Source organism: Pteronotus mesoamericanus, unplaced genomic scaffold (assembly GCF_021234165.1).
Source record: "Pteronotus mesoamericanus isolate MK-2021 breed Mesoamerican mustached bat unplaced genomic scaffold, CSHL_Meso_final contig_116, whole genome shotgun sequence".
Taxonomy (NCBI): domain Eukaryota; kingdom Metazoa; phylum Chordata; class Mammalia; order Chiroptera; family Mormoopidae; genus Pteronotus; species Pteronotus mesoamericanus.
The window spans coordinates 2,554,118-2,567,179 of record NW_026555027.1 but is presented as its reverse complement, the minus strand read 5'-3'; the positions used below and the strand labels follow the sequence as shown (position 1 = coordinate 2,567,179).

Genomic DNA, 13,062 nt, shown 5'->3' with positions numbered 1-13,062 from the left:
ATAACGTAAGGTGACAATTCCTGTAGTATTTTACAAATCAGCTTTCTCAAACTGAATAGCTTTCTTTTAAAAGATTTATTTATGTTTACAGAGGGGGCAGGGAGGGAGAAAGAGAGAGAGAAACATCGATGGTTAGAGGCAACCGTGCCCCTACTGGGACCTGAACCTGCAACCCAGGCCTGTGTCCCGACTGGGAATCGAACGAGCGACCTTTCGCTTCAGAGGACAACGCCCAACTGAGCCAAACTGGTCAGGGCTCTGAATATCTTTTGTAGACACTCAATCCATAAAGCGGCTATTTTAAAAATTCATTTCCATATATTTAATGTTTTGTTCACCAAGAAATATAAACAGAAAATCTCTCCTATTCATAACCTCAACTAATTCAATGTTAAAAAGTTAAATAATTCTTCATCTTCTACTTATATTATTTGATAAATAGTAACAGTAGTCCATGGGGTTCTGTCTCCCTCGGAAACTCAGAAGTTTATACAAATCACCATTCCTCTCACCCCATGTGTGAGACCTCAGAAAGTGAGCCATATTATTATAGAGGTCAAGAAAAAGTGCAAGGCTGGCCAGGAATGCCAGGGTCCGCAGGTAACCGGGCGGGCAGCCAGGTGGAGCTTTCTCTCTTGCTCTCCTCCGATCCACTCCCACAGGACAACCACAGTGATCTTTTTAAACAAAAGTAAACCTGGGACTCCCCTGCTTAAAACTCACGTTCGCTCCCTACTCCCACTGACTCGAAGTACAATCCGCCAGGCCCAGTCTCCTTCATTCCCCGCTGTTTCTTCCCCGTTCACGGCACTTCGGGGACTGGCCGCTGGAAAATCGGTTCCTCGAAACACTAATCTATTCAACACACGACCAACGTCAGCTGAGTATTCACTGTGCACTAGGCACGGTCCTGGGTCCTGGGTCCTGGGGAACAGGCAGGGGAGCAGAGACAGAACTCCCTGCCCTCGTGGACCTGACATCGCAGGAACCCCCTACAGGGTTCTCTTCCTCCACAATCTCTCTCATCACTTAAGGGACAGGAAGCAACGACCGTAATGGCTATACTGGAATGTCTGAGATAAGCAGGACTACCTAAGAAAATTTATCATCTACTGAATTTAGGTAATATTAATTGTTGGTAATTAATACTAATATTTACAATTATTATTTATAAGTGAGAGAAGAGAAATAAAGGAAGAGGTCTTTTACTCATTGAAACTTGCTCTATACCAGGAAAGGCACTGGGTTTTTTCGGTCAATTTTTCAAGGTTTCTCTCATTGCTAACTATGCAGGTTTAAAAAAAAAAATTTTTTGTATTGTATTTTTTTCCATTACCATTTATCCCCCTTATATCCCCCTCCCCCACCCCGCAATCGCCACACTGTTGTCTACATCCACGATCCACGAGTCCTTTTTCCTCTTTCCTCAATCCCTCCGCCCTGCATCACACCTTTTGGATGTCAATGACCAAAATGTTACACTCCAGTTCTGTGAGAATGGAGCAGTTGTGTTTTCAACCATTCCAAAAACTGAAAGATTACTTGCTTTTAAATCAATTATTTTAAGTCCACAGCAGAAGTGAGTGGAATGGTTCCACAATGGAGAGACTTACAGGAAACGCACAGGGACGCACGTGTGTCTGCACGGTGGCTAGCGCTACAACACGCTGCTCTGGCAAGAAGCTGCTCGGGAATTCTGTCTTGGACAGAACTGGCCCTACATGTGCCCACGCGCGCACACGCACAAAATGAACGTCTCCACAGTGTCATTTCCATACTTTCACCGTAAGAATCAGCGTCACCTTAACCAGGTTGGGTAAAGCAGGTACTAAAAGCCAGCTGACTTCCGTCATTTCGACGAGCTGCATCCACCCCTCTTGCATGCTCGCCACTAGACACCAGAAGGACTTGCAGACAAAATGTGAGGGTAAACAAAACCATCACTGACAGCAACAGGGGATCAAAAGCTCTGCCCTCCTGTATTAAGGAGAGGACGTTTAATTTTAACCACTAAGGATTAAAAAAAAAAAATCTCTGACCAACTGCTATGACCTTGTTATTGTCACATTCAAATTCAGCTGAATCCAAAACTCTGTCACATTCCTCAGTTCAACTTCTGGCTCTCCCGCTCCAGTAGGAGTGAAATGTACTCAGCACCATTTGGCACAGGCCTGGCGAACCCTGCACCACACAACCGCGAGCGTGGGTCCTGGTGACAAGCTTGGCTGAGCCCACAGTCCTGCCTCACCAGGCAGCACAAACTCAGGCCAGGGAGCTGAAGCCAAAACAATCTCACCAATGCCCTCTCTGGGCAATGAGCTGAGCTGTTACCTTACTGCCGATACAGACTCTACCAGAAAAAGCCTAGGAAAGCACTGATGAATCGCACAGATTGACTTGCTTGAAAGTCACCTTGTTAGAGGACTACAAACATCAGTAACAAAACTTTAATGATATTCAAGCATCACTGACTAATAGAAGTTTTTAAAGATCTATTATTAATAAACAATTCTTTATTACCAAGTCTTCTTTGGGATGATCTCCCAAAGGACCCAAGACATGTCTCTGCAGGGAGGCCTCACGTTTCTGACGTGAGCTTCCACGCACTTAAACCCCCAGGCTGGGCACTGCAGCCGCTGCGACAGCCCCGCTGCCTGCTGCTCGCGCCTCTGTGCGGAGGCTTCTGCTTCCGAGGCGCTGCCCGCCCAGGAGCTGCCGCCCCGCTGCACTGGTCTCCGCCACGGCCGGGGTCCTGCTGTCCACGCAGGGCGCTCTAGGAAAACCACCACAGGGAAAGGGTGAACAAGCGCTCTACCAGATGAATGCTCAACAGTAGAAGAGGCCTATGTATGAGCTAACATATGCAACCAGCTCCTCAAATAACAGGGATACCAATTCGTGTGCCACCCGATTTATAAATTAATACTTATCAGGGAACCTCTAGGTTGTTCCAAAACAGACACCAGTACCCGGACCCCTACAAAGCATGCCCAGGCAGCAGGCAGCCTGGCCCTGTGGCCGAGAGTTTTGGGCCCTAGAGTTCAAATCCGTGCAGCTCCTTGCTGGCTCTCTAAATGACTTAGCTGCTGGTACTTCAGTTTCCACAGTATGTTAATCTAAAGCATGACAGTTTTATGAAGATTACGTGAGCTAACTGTAAAAAGACTTGGTAAGTGTTAGCTACCACTATTGCAGGTGTATGAATTTTCTGACTTTCCATATCACACTACTAAACAGGTTACATTAACACCCATTCTTCTTCTTAAAAATAAAAATAATTCACTAGGTTTGTCACTGGTTAAAAAACATTCCAAAAAAAGGAGTGGAGAGAGAAACCAAACACTCACACACCACTGTCAGAGTATAAATTGCCACAACCTTTCTAAACAGTAAATTGGAAATATGTATCAAAAACCCTGGGAGGTCTTGGTCAAAAACATAACAGTGTAGGGCCTGTGTATCTGAGAGATAAATACACGTATTATAACCAAGCTGACAGCTTAAACATTATGGCTGAACATTACTCACATACAAACGCAAACGCTCAGCTAGTCATGACCTTGAAATCTAGGCACCCAGTATACATAACAATATTTAAGGAAAGAGTTTGCTTGTATCTCTCAGATTAACCATGAGCTCCACAGGGTTAAACTTAAGCATGTACTATGATCCTGCAAATCCACTTCTAGAAACTTCCAAGGGAAAAAAGCTCATAAGTATATACAGAGCAGAGATGCACACAGGTGGATAGTCACTGAAGAGTTATTGATACTAATGGTGGCATGGAGGACTAATGTCTAATAAAAATAAATTGGTCAGATTATCTAGATCCATAAAATGAAATACTCAGTTATTAAACTATTACAGACTGATAATACAGACACAGAAAGATTCATAAAATGTTAAGCAAAAAAGTTACAGAACAATTATACATGTATACACCAGGAGATTGTATTTGTTATCAAAAAATATATTCATATATGAATAGCCACATGTACACACACACAAAAGGGTCTGAAGGGATATAACTCAGGTAGTGGACGTAACAGTACTTTAGAGTTTTCTACTTTTTAGTTTTCTATATTTCAATTTTTCTACCATAAACATGCAGTTCTTTAAAATACAAGATATATTAGCTGATTATCATATACTGATTATAAGTTTGGTTCTGAAATGTACAATTATGCTGAAAGTGATGACAAAGTTTATTGTCTGAAGTATTTATAAATGTATAAACTTTACTATTATTATTCCCATTTTAATCTGAGAAAACCGAGGCACTGAGGAATTAGATGACTAAATCAAAGACATAGAGCATGTGTGGTCAAACCCACTCTCTAGAAACTGCACTCTTAACTATCCAGTAACCCTCAATTACATAATAGAGGCTGTTATTTATGGGGCCCATGCAATACTTTAAAACGGGGGTGTCCAACGCGTGGCCTACGGGCACATGCGGCCCAGGACGGCTATAAATACAGCCCAACACAAAATTGTAAATTTACTTAAGATATGAGTTTCTTTTTTCTTGTTTTCGTTAGTGTTTGTATATTTAATGTGTGGCCCAAGACAACTCTTCTTCTTCCAATGTGGCCCAGAGATGCCAAAAGGTTGGGCATCCCTACTCTAAAAGAAGAAAGAAAAGGTCATATTTTATTAATATAAAAAATTAAATTGGAAACTATACCGATTTTCTGTTCTTGAATTTTTATTTATTAATTTTAGACAAAGAGAGGGGAAAGGTGGCGGGGGGGGGGGCATTTGTCATTTCATTTATTTATGCAGATTGGTTCCTATATGTGCCCTGTCCAGGGATTGAACCTATAACCTTGGCATATGGGGCAGGGAGGAGGAGGAATGATGCTCCAATCAGATGAATCAACTGAGCTACCCAGGCATAACAGAAAAAGTATCAATTTTCTATATTTTTTGAAAATCAATTTTCATAGCATTATGTTGAAATTACCATAGCCTATAAAATGGTATTTTGATATAGTGATGACACAGTAATTTTCATCTACACAGTGACTTAAAATTCCATTTTGAGTCTCAAAGCAAGTATTTCGCTAGGAATCTTCTTTCCAGCTTATCACCTTGATCATTCCTTGCCTGGGAAAGGTTCTCTCCTTTCAGAGCCAATCAAGTTTATGGAAATGACTGGGGCACAGCACTTGCAGCTCCCGTTTCTATACAATCAGTGACTATTAAGTGATAAAAATAATTTTACAAGCAAAGGTTTTAAAATGTGGCCCTGCTGCAATGTAGTTCACTCATAAATATTTAATCGAGTGCCTCCAGACACTATTCTAGGCACTCAGGATACCGAATGACGAACTCAAGCCTCTGCCCCACTGAAAGGGTGGTTACAGGCATGACACTCATTTGAAGGTCACAGTCAGTTTTTATTAGCAGCCTAAGGTATAAAACGCTGCTACTTGAAAAACTTGCCACTCACTTCCAGAGCTCCTCTTAGGAGATACTCAGTGAGAAGGAAGCGTAACACCAGTGGCTGGTTCTCCAGCTTGACCACTAGGGACAAATTCCTGCAGGACTGAAAATACCAACTCTAGGGCCCCACCCCCGGGGCCTGATTCTGAAGGGAGATGACAACCCGTATTTTTAACAAAAACCTCAGTCAATGCTGCTCTAAGGGATCTGCGGTCCAGACTTTGAGAAACCCACTAGGAACTGGAGCCATTCAGAAGGCAAAAATCATTCCGGAGAGAAAAGCTCTACAAGCAGTGCGCTTGGCACTGAGTCATGAACCCAACCCTCGTGTAGTTAATTCCCTGTAATTCACAAACCCAGCAAACTAAAAAGATGAGTTAGAGCACCGGAATTGCCCGGCACTTCCTCCTTAACCTCCTACGGGAGATTGAAATTGCCTCAATCTAGGCATTTGGGGAAAAGACGAACTTAAGAGTTCTACCACCAATATTACAGAGAAGCATTGAGAAAAAGGAAACTGCTAGTCAACTGGAAAAAAAAAATACTAAGAGGGACAAACATTTCACGGAATTAACTTGCTACCATTCATTTTATGCCCTATTTCACAATGCTTAGTATCTGAACAATCCACAGGGTTCCAAAGTACATCAAAAACGTGTTTATTTCCTCTCCTACTCAGGCAGACTAACAATAGAGTTTTGTGAAGGAACCATGTGCCATAACAATTTCAGTAAATACATTCCTAGATTCAAAAAATATCTTTTCAAAAAAAAACTCAATCAGAAACTCCTCACTGGAGCTGCTTAAAGGAGTTTCAAGGCAGTTTTAATGCCATCACTCATGTCCCTCATTTCGCAATTTAGGTTACTTAAAGTTCCTGGGTGCTTCACAAACCTGCAGAAAGAACTCAGTATTTAAAATATATATTTTTATGTGATAAGCAGACTTACATCAAAACGATATGAATGTTTCAAGTAAACTATTAAAAGTAATTAAAAGGAAAACATAGTTCTCAGAGACAGGCAGAAATCATAAACTCTGGGGTGTATTTAAACTTCGGCACCTTAAGTCATTTAATAACACACATTCCGTTTCAGAGGCGAGGAGCAGCACCACGCACCCGGCCCCGGCCCCGGCCCCGGCCCCCCACCTAATCCGGGGGCGCTCCTAGGCTGCCCTGCGTCTGGTCAGAGGGATTAGAGAAACCGCCTCCCGTTGACAGAGCTGAGATTTCCCAGCTGCGTACCCTGGGGTGGCACTTGTGTTTGTCACCTACACCCTCTGTTGTGCTTGTATGAGTTGTGCGCTTTGACCCCGCAAACGGCAGGAGCAGGATGCCGGCAGAGAAGCACAAAGAAGCGCCCCGGGCCGGAGCGGGCATCTCTGAACCCAGCCCGCTGCCGCCTCCACCGCAGCCCCGGCGAGGGCTGGGCTCGGACGGAAAACTTTCCTGTCGGGAGGCGGCCGGCGCCCCCCAGCCTCCACCCGACCGAGAAGCCGCTCGTCCGTCTCTCCAACAGCAAAGCCTTCCTCAGCCTGAACCACAACAAAAGATGCCCCTAGGACGCATCATCTACGAAGTTGTCTGCGGACCCACGGGCGCACAGAAGGAAAGGCGAGTGCAGCCCTTCCTCGGCGGCTTCCTGTTTCTGCGGGTGCCGGTCACGGTTCCCCGGGCCAGCGAGGGCGACCGCACCGCGGGCGCGGGCCGGGGCGCAGCGCGGGGCGCGCTCGCCGCAAACGCAGCCCCCGCGGGAGTCAGCCCGGCGCTGACGGCCCTTCCCGGATCGGGCCCGGCAGGCACACGAGGGGAAGACGGAGGGCCCGGGACTCGAGGCCCGGGAGAGGCTCGCGGCGCGACGCCGCTGCCCGCAACCTCCGAATCCCGGGAGGCTGGCGGGGAGGCGAGGCTTGGCCGGCGCGCCGCGCTCCGGCGGCCGAGGGCAGCGAGGTCAGCCCTGGAGGCCCGAGCGCCCCCGCAGCCCCTTGGGGAGGGAGGGACCCCGCTCGGCCGGCCAGGGCTGCGGACGCCCATTCAACCCGGAGCCCGTCCCGCAGCCGCCAGCCCCTCGCCCAGCAGCGGCCCCCCGGCCTCCCGGCGCCCGCCAGCCTGCCGCCCCCGGGAGGATGGGGAAGGACGAGGCGAGGGGCCGCCGTGGCCGCGCCTCCCGGGCGCGCGGCAAAGGCTGAAGGGCGGCCTCGGGACGCGAGCCCCGGCGGCCATCGCGCCGACCCCCGCGCGGACCCCCGCCCGTCGCCTCCCCGGTCCAGGCCGCCGCCGCCGAGCAGCCCGCTCCTCACCTCATCTCCAGGCGGGTCCGCGCTACCGCCCCAGGGACAAATCAGTGCCGCTCTCTCGCCGCGGAGAGGGACGCAGGAACCGCAGTCCCGCACACCATCCCCGCCCGCCCGCCTCTCCGCGCGTCCCGGAGTCCGCTCGGAACTCTCCCTCGCGAGCCGCCGTACTACGGAGCAACCAAGCTGCGCTCCCACCCCTCTCCTCCGCTCTTCTCTACCTCCTTCGCTCCCTCCCTCGCTCCTTCGCTCCCTCGCTCCCGCCTATCTCCTCACCGCTCTCCGCGGCCTGCCCCGCCCCCATCCCCCTGTGTCCCCACCCACCTGTGGGCGGGGACACACGTTCTGCCAATCGGGAAAAGGATCCCGCCCCTATCACCGCCCCGCCTCTAGCACCGCCCAACCCGGGAACTAATAGAGAGGGAACCAATAAAAAAAAAGAAGCTCAAAGTGGGGGCGGGGTAGGAGAACTCAGAAGGCGTAACCAGAGCCTACTCATCCAGGATTTCGCTGACAGGGCTTTTGGAAATTTTGTTCCACGATTTCAGTGCATCTGTCCGTGGCCATGAGAGACATTAGTTAAGATGCATTCGACTAAACTAGCTAAGGAAGATTTAAAGGAGAGAATAACTTAGAGACGAAAAGGAAGGCGGGGCACAGTCCGAGGAAGGTAGTAGGGCAAACGGTTGGAATGAGAAAGGGTGTAGTCTTGAACTTGAAATTTGAGAAACACGGATCCCACCCAGATGACTGCAACTTCACCCGTTTATTGGTAGCCCCTTTCAGCTCCTCGCTTTCCTCCTAGCAGGGCATGCCGGGAGTTGTAGTTCCAAGTTCGGTTGCTATGGCGTTCTCGCCAGCCTCCGGAGTCCGGGAGTGACGGGCGGCCTGACCAATGGAAGTAGCGCCTGTGCCAGCGGGGGCGGGCTATCTGTAGAAGGACTCGAAGGTGGCGGTGGCGGAAGCTTAGGCCGTTAGAGCTTCTCGAAGGCAGGTGAGTCCCGGTTAGTGCATCGTGTGTCTTGGGAAACCGAGCTTTGGACGAAAGATCGAGAGACGCCCTGCGCAACCATTCAGCCCTAGAGCGGATGGTGGTTCGCCCTGCACCTCAACCCCATATCCGCTCGGGCCCGGGCCTAGCTTAGCTGAGGCCACCGAGGGGCGGGGAAGACTCGATTTGTCTGGCGATTTCCTAGTCCTTACGGATTTTCTCTCGGTTTGCCTATCCCTGCACATTTAAGGGCAGCAAAAGTCTGGCAGTACCTGTCCACTGAATCTTCCGGATTGGCTTCCCCCCACCTGCCTCATTGTTCCTGTAATTTAGTTTCTTTTTCTTCCTCCGTTACCCTTCTCTGCCACTGCTTTGTACTCCTTCACTTTGCTTTTTCGAAGCCATTGCCTAAATAAAGCAAGAGTATTCTCATTTATGTGACTTTAGGGCCTGATTTGCCCTCTGCAGCTAAACACTGACACTCTGGAGCGCGCCTGAGAGCCACCTCGGAACACGTTGACGTGCAGAGGCTGGTTCCTTAGGTTGGGCGGGGCCGGAGAATCTGCGTTTCCAAGGAGCTCCCAGGTGCTGCGAGATTCTCCGTCAGCTCTGTGCGAATACAATGCCAGCAACTTAGCGTAATTTTAAATTTTGTGGTAGTCGTAGCCAAAAATACGACAAGAAACACGTGAAATTAATTTTAGTAATGTTTCATTCAATCCAGTATGTTCAAAATGTAATTTCAACACAACTAAATACTTTAAAATTGAGATATTATACTTTTTTCCCTATTGTCCTTGAAATCTGATGTATAGCTTACATTTACAGCACATCTTAATTGCAACTAGACACAGTTCAAGTGCACCTTAGCCACCTGTGGCGAGTGGCCGCCCTCATTGGACAGTGCAGATCCAGATGATATAATTGCCTGCTGCAGAAACTGAAAGGTGTTAAAGCTCAGGTTGCATATGACCAAACCGTTTGAGGTGGACTTCGAGAAGTTCTCTGCCCAATTTACAGAAATATTAGTAAAAATGGGCAACACTTACAAACGCTTTTTTTGTAGTGCTTTGCATGTATCATTTAATCCTTACAGCAACCCTTTGTTCTAACTGCTATTATCGCTGTTTTATAGGTATGAAATGTAAGGCCCAGAAGGTTAAAATTAAACAGCCCAAAGTCATGTAGCTAGCAAGTCAGAGAGCTAGGATTCAAACTCCGGTCAATTACGATTTCTAAATCCTATTTGTCAACCACTGCAGCGTATAATTACTACCTTTTATGACTAACTTCACCTCCTTGGTGCCCCTGCTCCAGTTTATGGCAGGAGTGAGATGCTGAGATTTGAAAGAGAGGGTTTCCAGGACAAGATTAGGTTGCTTGTCAGTTGCAGTGAAATATTTTGGTAGTTTTACAACTCTCCGTGCTATGCATTCAAAATCAAAGTTCTGGATTGAAGAAGAGTGTTCAAAACATTGATTTGAGGCCCCTGGACAAGAACTGTACCTTGGGCAGTATTGTGTTTTGATTCGTTTTGTGTACTTCCCTGAAGGTGGGAAAACTTGGGAATTCTTTATCTCAGTATGGAATCATGGTGTACTTTTGTTTTAGTGAAATCATGTTTTTAATTGCTAAAAATGTTGTCTTGCTTTTGTGAACCTCACACAGAATATTTCAAAGACAACTTTATTTGTGATTTTTCTAGACCCAGTGAACAGTAAGTAATACATGGAACTAAGAGGTTTCATGAGTAGAAGAGTGAAAATACATATATCCACATGTGCTAAAATAGGGTATTTTGCAAAATACTTTTCTTCTAATTTTATACATTACAATAAACATGAAACCTTATAAATCATTTTCTCTCAATTGTGAATTTAGAAGTAAATAATCAAAATTAAAATTTCTGTTTTGCATCTGAAGCCAGAAATGGTTTCTTAAAGATGCTGTAGCGAGTTGGAAAATTCAGTAGGCATTTTCAGACTGCAGACACGGCAGTCAGTGGAGAGGACTGGGTCAGGCCATTGGAAAGGAGGGAAAGAGCAGTGGCGATCCGCAGATCCCTCGGGTGCTGGTGTCCCCCGTCACCACCTGCACTGTCCCCGAGTCACATGACTAAGAGCATAAAGAGAAGACTTTCTCATTTGTCACACCATTGGCTCCATTGTTCCCCATAGTCTCTAGGGGGGAAATATGATGCTAATTAGAAATATAAATGGAAGTTTAGTTTCTGTTATTCCCGATCTTAATATATTGAGTGGCCCTACATTGAACAGTAGCTGGAGCAAAGATTGACCATCCTTAAAATAACGGCCATCCCAGCCCCCAGCCCACCCACTGTGCGCAGGCCAGCCGTGCTGGCAGGGGATGCCTCCCTCAAGAATCCTAAGTGCAAATCAGTAAACAAAAAAAGTCTGGCTGGTGTGGCTCAGTGGACTGAGCACCAGCCTGCAAACCAAAGGGCCACCCATTTGGTCCCCAGTCAGGGCACATGACTGGGGTTGTGGGCTGGTCCCCAGTCGGGATGTGTGAGAGGCAGCCACACGTTGGTGTTCCTCTCCCTCTCTTTCTCCCTCCTTTCCCCTCTCTCTAAAAATAGATGAATAAAGTGTCTAGAAAAAAAATTTTTTTTTTAAAAGAGGCCATTGTTAGGAGCCACTGTTCTAGACAGACACATATTGGCAACCACTTGCTGTATAAATAGGCAACAATTTGACATCTCCAAGCAAATGCGGTTTTTTGGGGGGGGTTTTTTTTTACTTCTGTGTAAAGCCTATATGAAAAAGAAAATTTTTTCCTTTCCTAATTCTTCACCTACCTTTAGATGTCAGGTTGTGGGAAAAGTAAAGATCATGCCACAAGTGTATAAATTCAGTCGAGTATGTCTTGAGAATGTTCGTAGAAATCTAGACTGTCATAATTAGGAGAGGCTTCACTACGGCCAGCTCAGCTCCCTTCCCCTCCAGCTGATGGTGAATCCTCTTTATGATGCCACTGTGTGTATTCAGCCTCTGTTCAGTCCTTCCAGTGATAAGGACCGTGCAACTTCATGCATTTCCCCCTCAGTTTAAATGATGTACCTCAACTGTGAAAGTAAAGTTTCTTACAACATGTTACCCTAAGAAATGCTTCCTAGGTTCTAGGTAGGCATGTGTGCGCTCATTGCTTACGCGAAGTGTCAGAGTGTACAGGTTTCTAGAGACTGTCGCCTGCACAGGGTAGGGATGTCCGCCAGCTGCCAAGACCACGCACCCACCACTCCTCTTGAGAAGCAGAGCTGCCCCATCTAACTAGGAATACCATTCTTCACAACCTGCAAAGTATGGTACTTAACCGTAGTTTGCCGTGTAGAATGCACATCCTTATTTTTCCCTCAAAAATTTGGGCAAATACATGCACGTTATACACAGCAAAATATGGTAAACCAAACCTCCATCTATTTACTGTGATTTGCTGACCGTATTTTTTAATCAAATATTTGGGCACATGGTATGACATATTTCTTTATCTGATACGAGGATATGTCTGAAAATTCTCACAGATTAGTAAGAACACTATTAAAACTTAATATTAAGTCACCTCTTCAATATAACTGCAGATTTATCCCTAACAGTCCAGAGCATGATGAGCTCCTAAAAACAGAAGTGAAAGTGGGTTAGAAATATAGCTGAATCCTGAACCGGAAGTGGCCACAATACTGCAGAGTTTGTGTTGAGGAATAATAGAAATTTAACATACAAAGAGTTTTGGACTTCGGGAATTAAGTTGTCTGCAGCAGCAGGTGGATGGGCAGGAGGAGGAAACGAAGCCGCCCAGCAGCCCCTGCCTGAGGCATCCGCTGTCAGCCCAGCACTGGTGCTACCAGCCATCGAATCGAAAAATGAGCCGCTCGGCCTGGCCTTCAAAGAGAAAGGAAGCCTCTGGGCAGTACCTTATTGTGATACCGAGGAAGAGATTGTGATAGACTCCAAGGTACCCTTGATGACCAAAGGCTGGTCCAGCCAAATCTTATTTTGGAGAAAGATGAACCCAGTTTTACGGCTCTTGAATTTGAGGTTGATCTGATACTCAGAACACTTTTGGTCTGAAAGTGTAGATAAGGAATGATCTGTAGAGGTTTTATTTACAATTATTAATAGATGAGCTCCTTGGGAGATTAAATGTAGCAGGAGAGCAAGTAGGTCTGTGTTGCTGTTAAAACTAAGATGAAGCCAGTAGAAATGTCTTCCCATTGATTCTTTTTAGAATTCCTTAAAAGATCAGTGCTTTTATTAACTACTTCCTTGAAGTGTTAATTATAACAAACGCTTAATTTATTCAAAGTCCCC

General features: G+C 46.5%; 2 protein-coding genes across 5 annotated transcripts in view; one reads left to right on the top strand and one right to left on the bottom strand.

Moving 5' to 3' along the window:
• The window catches only part of ITSN1 (intersectin 1), a 170,164-nt gene extending 162,244 nt beyond the window's left edge, over positions 1-7,920 (bottom strand). For all 4 annotated transcript variants that reach the window (XM_054578067.1, XM_054578058.1, XM_054578075.1 and 1 more), the window contains exon 1: positions 7,750-7,920. The gene's annotated coding sequence lies outside the window, so the exon portion shown is untranslated. The remainder of the gene's footprint in view (positions 1-7,749) is intronic.
• Positions 7,921-8,670: 750 nt separating this feature from the next.
• The window catches only part of CRYZL1 (crystallin zeta like 1), a 30,625-nt gene continuing 26,233 nt past the window's right edge, over positions 8,671-13,062 (top strand). The window contains exon 1 of the mRNA XM_054578047.1: positions 8,671-8,737. The gene's annotated coding sequence lies outside the window, so the exon portion shown is untranslated. The remainder of the gene's footprint in view (positions 8,738-13,062) is intronic.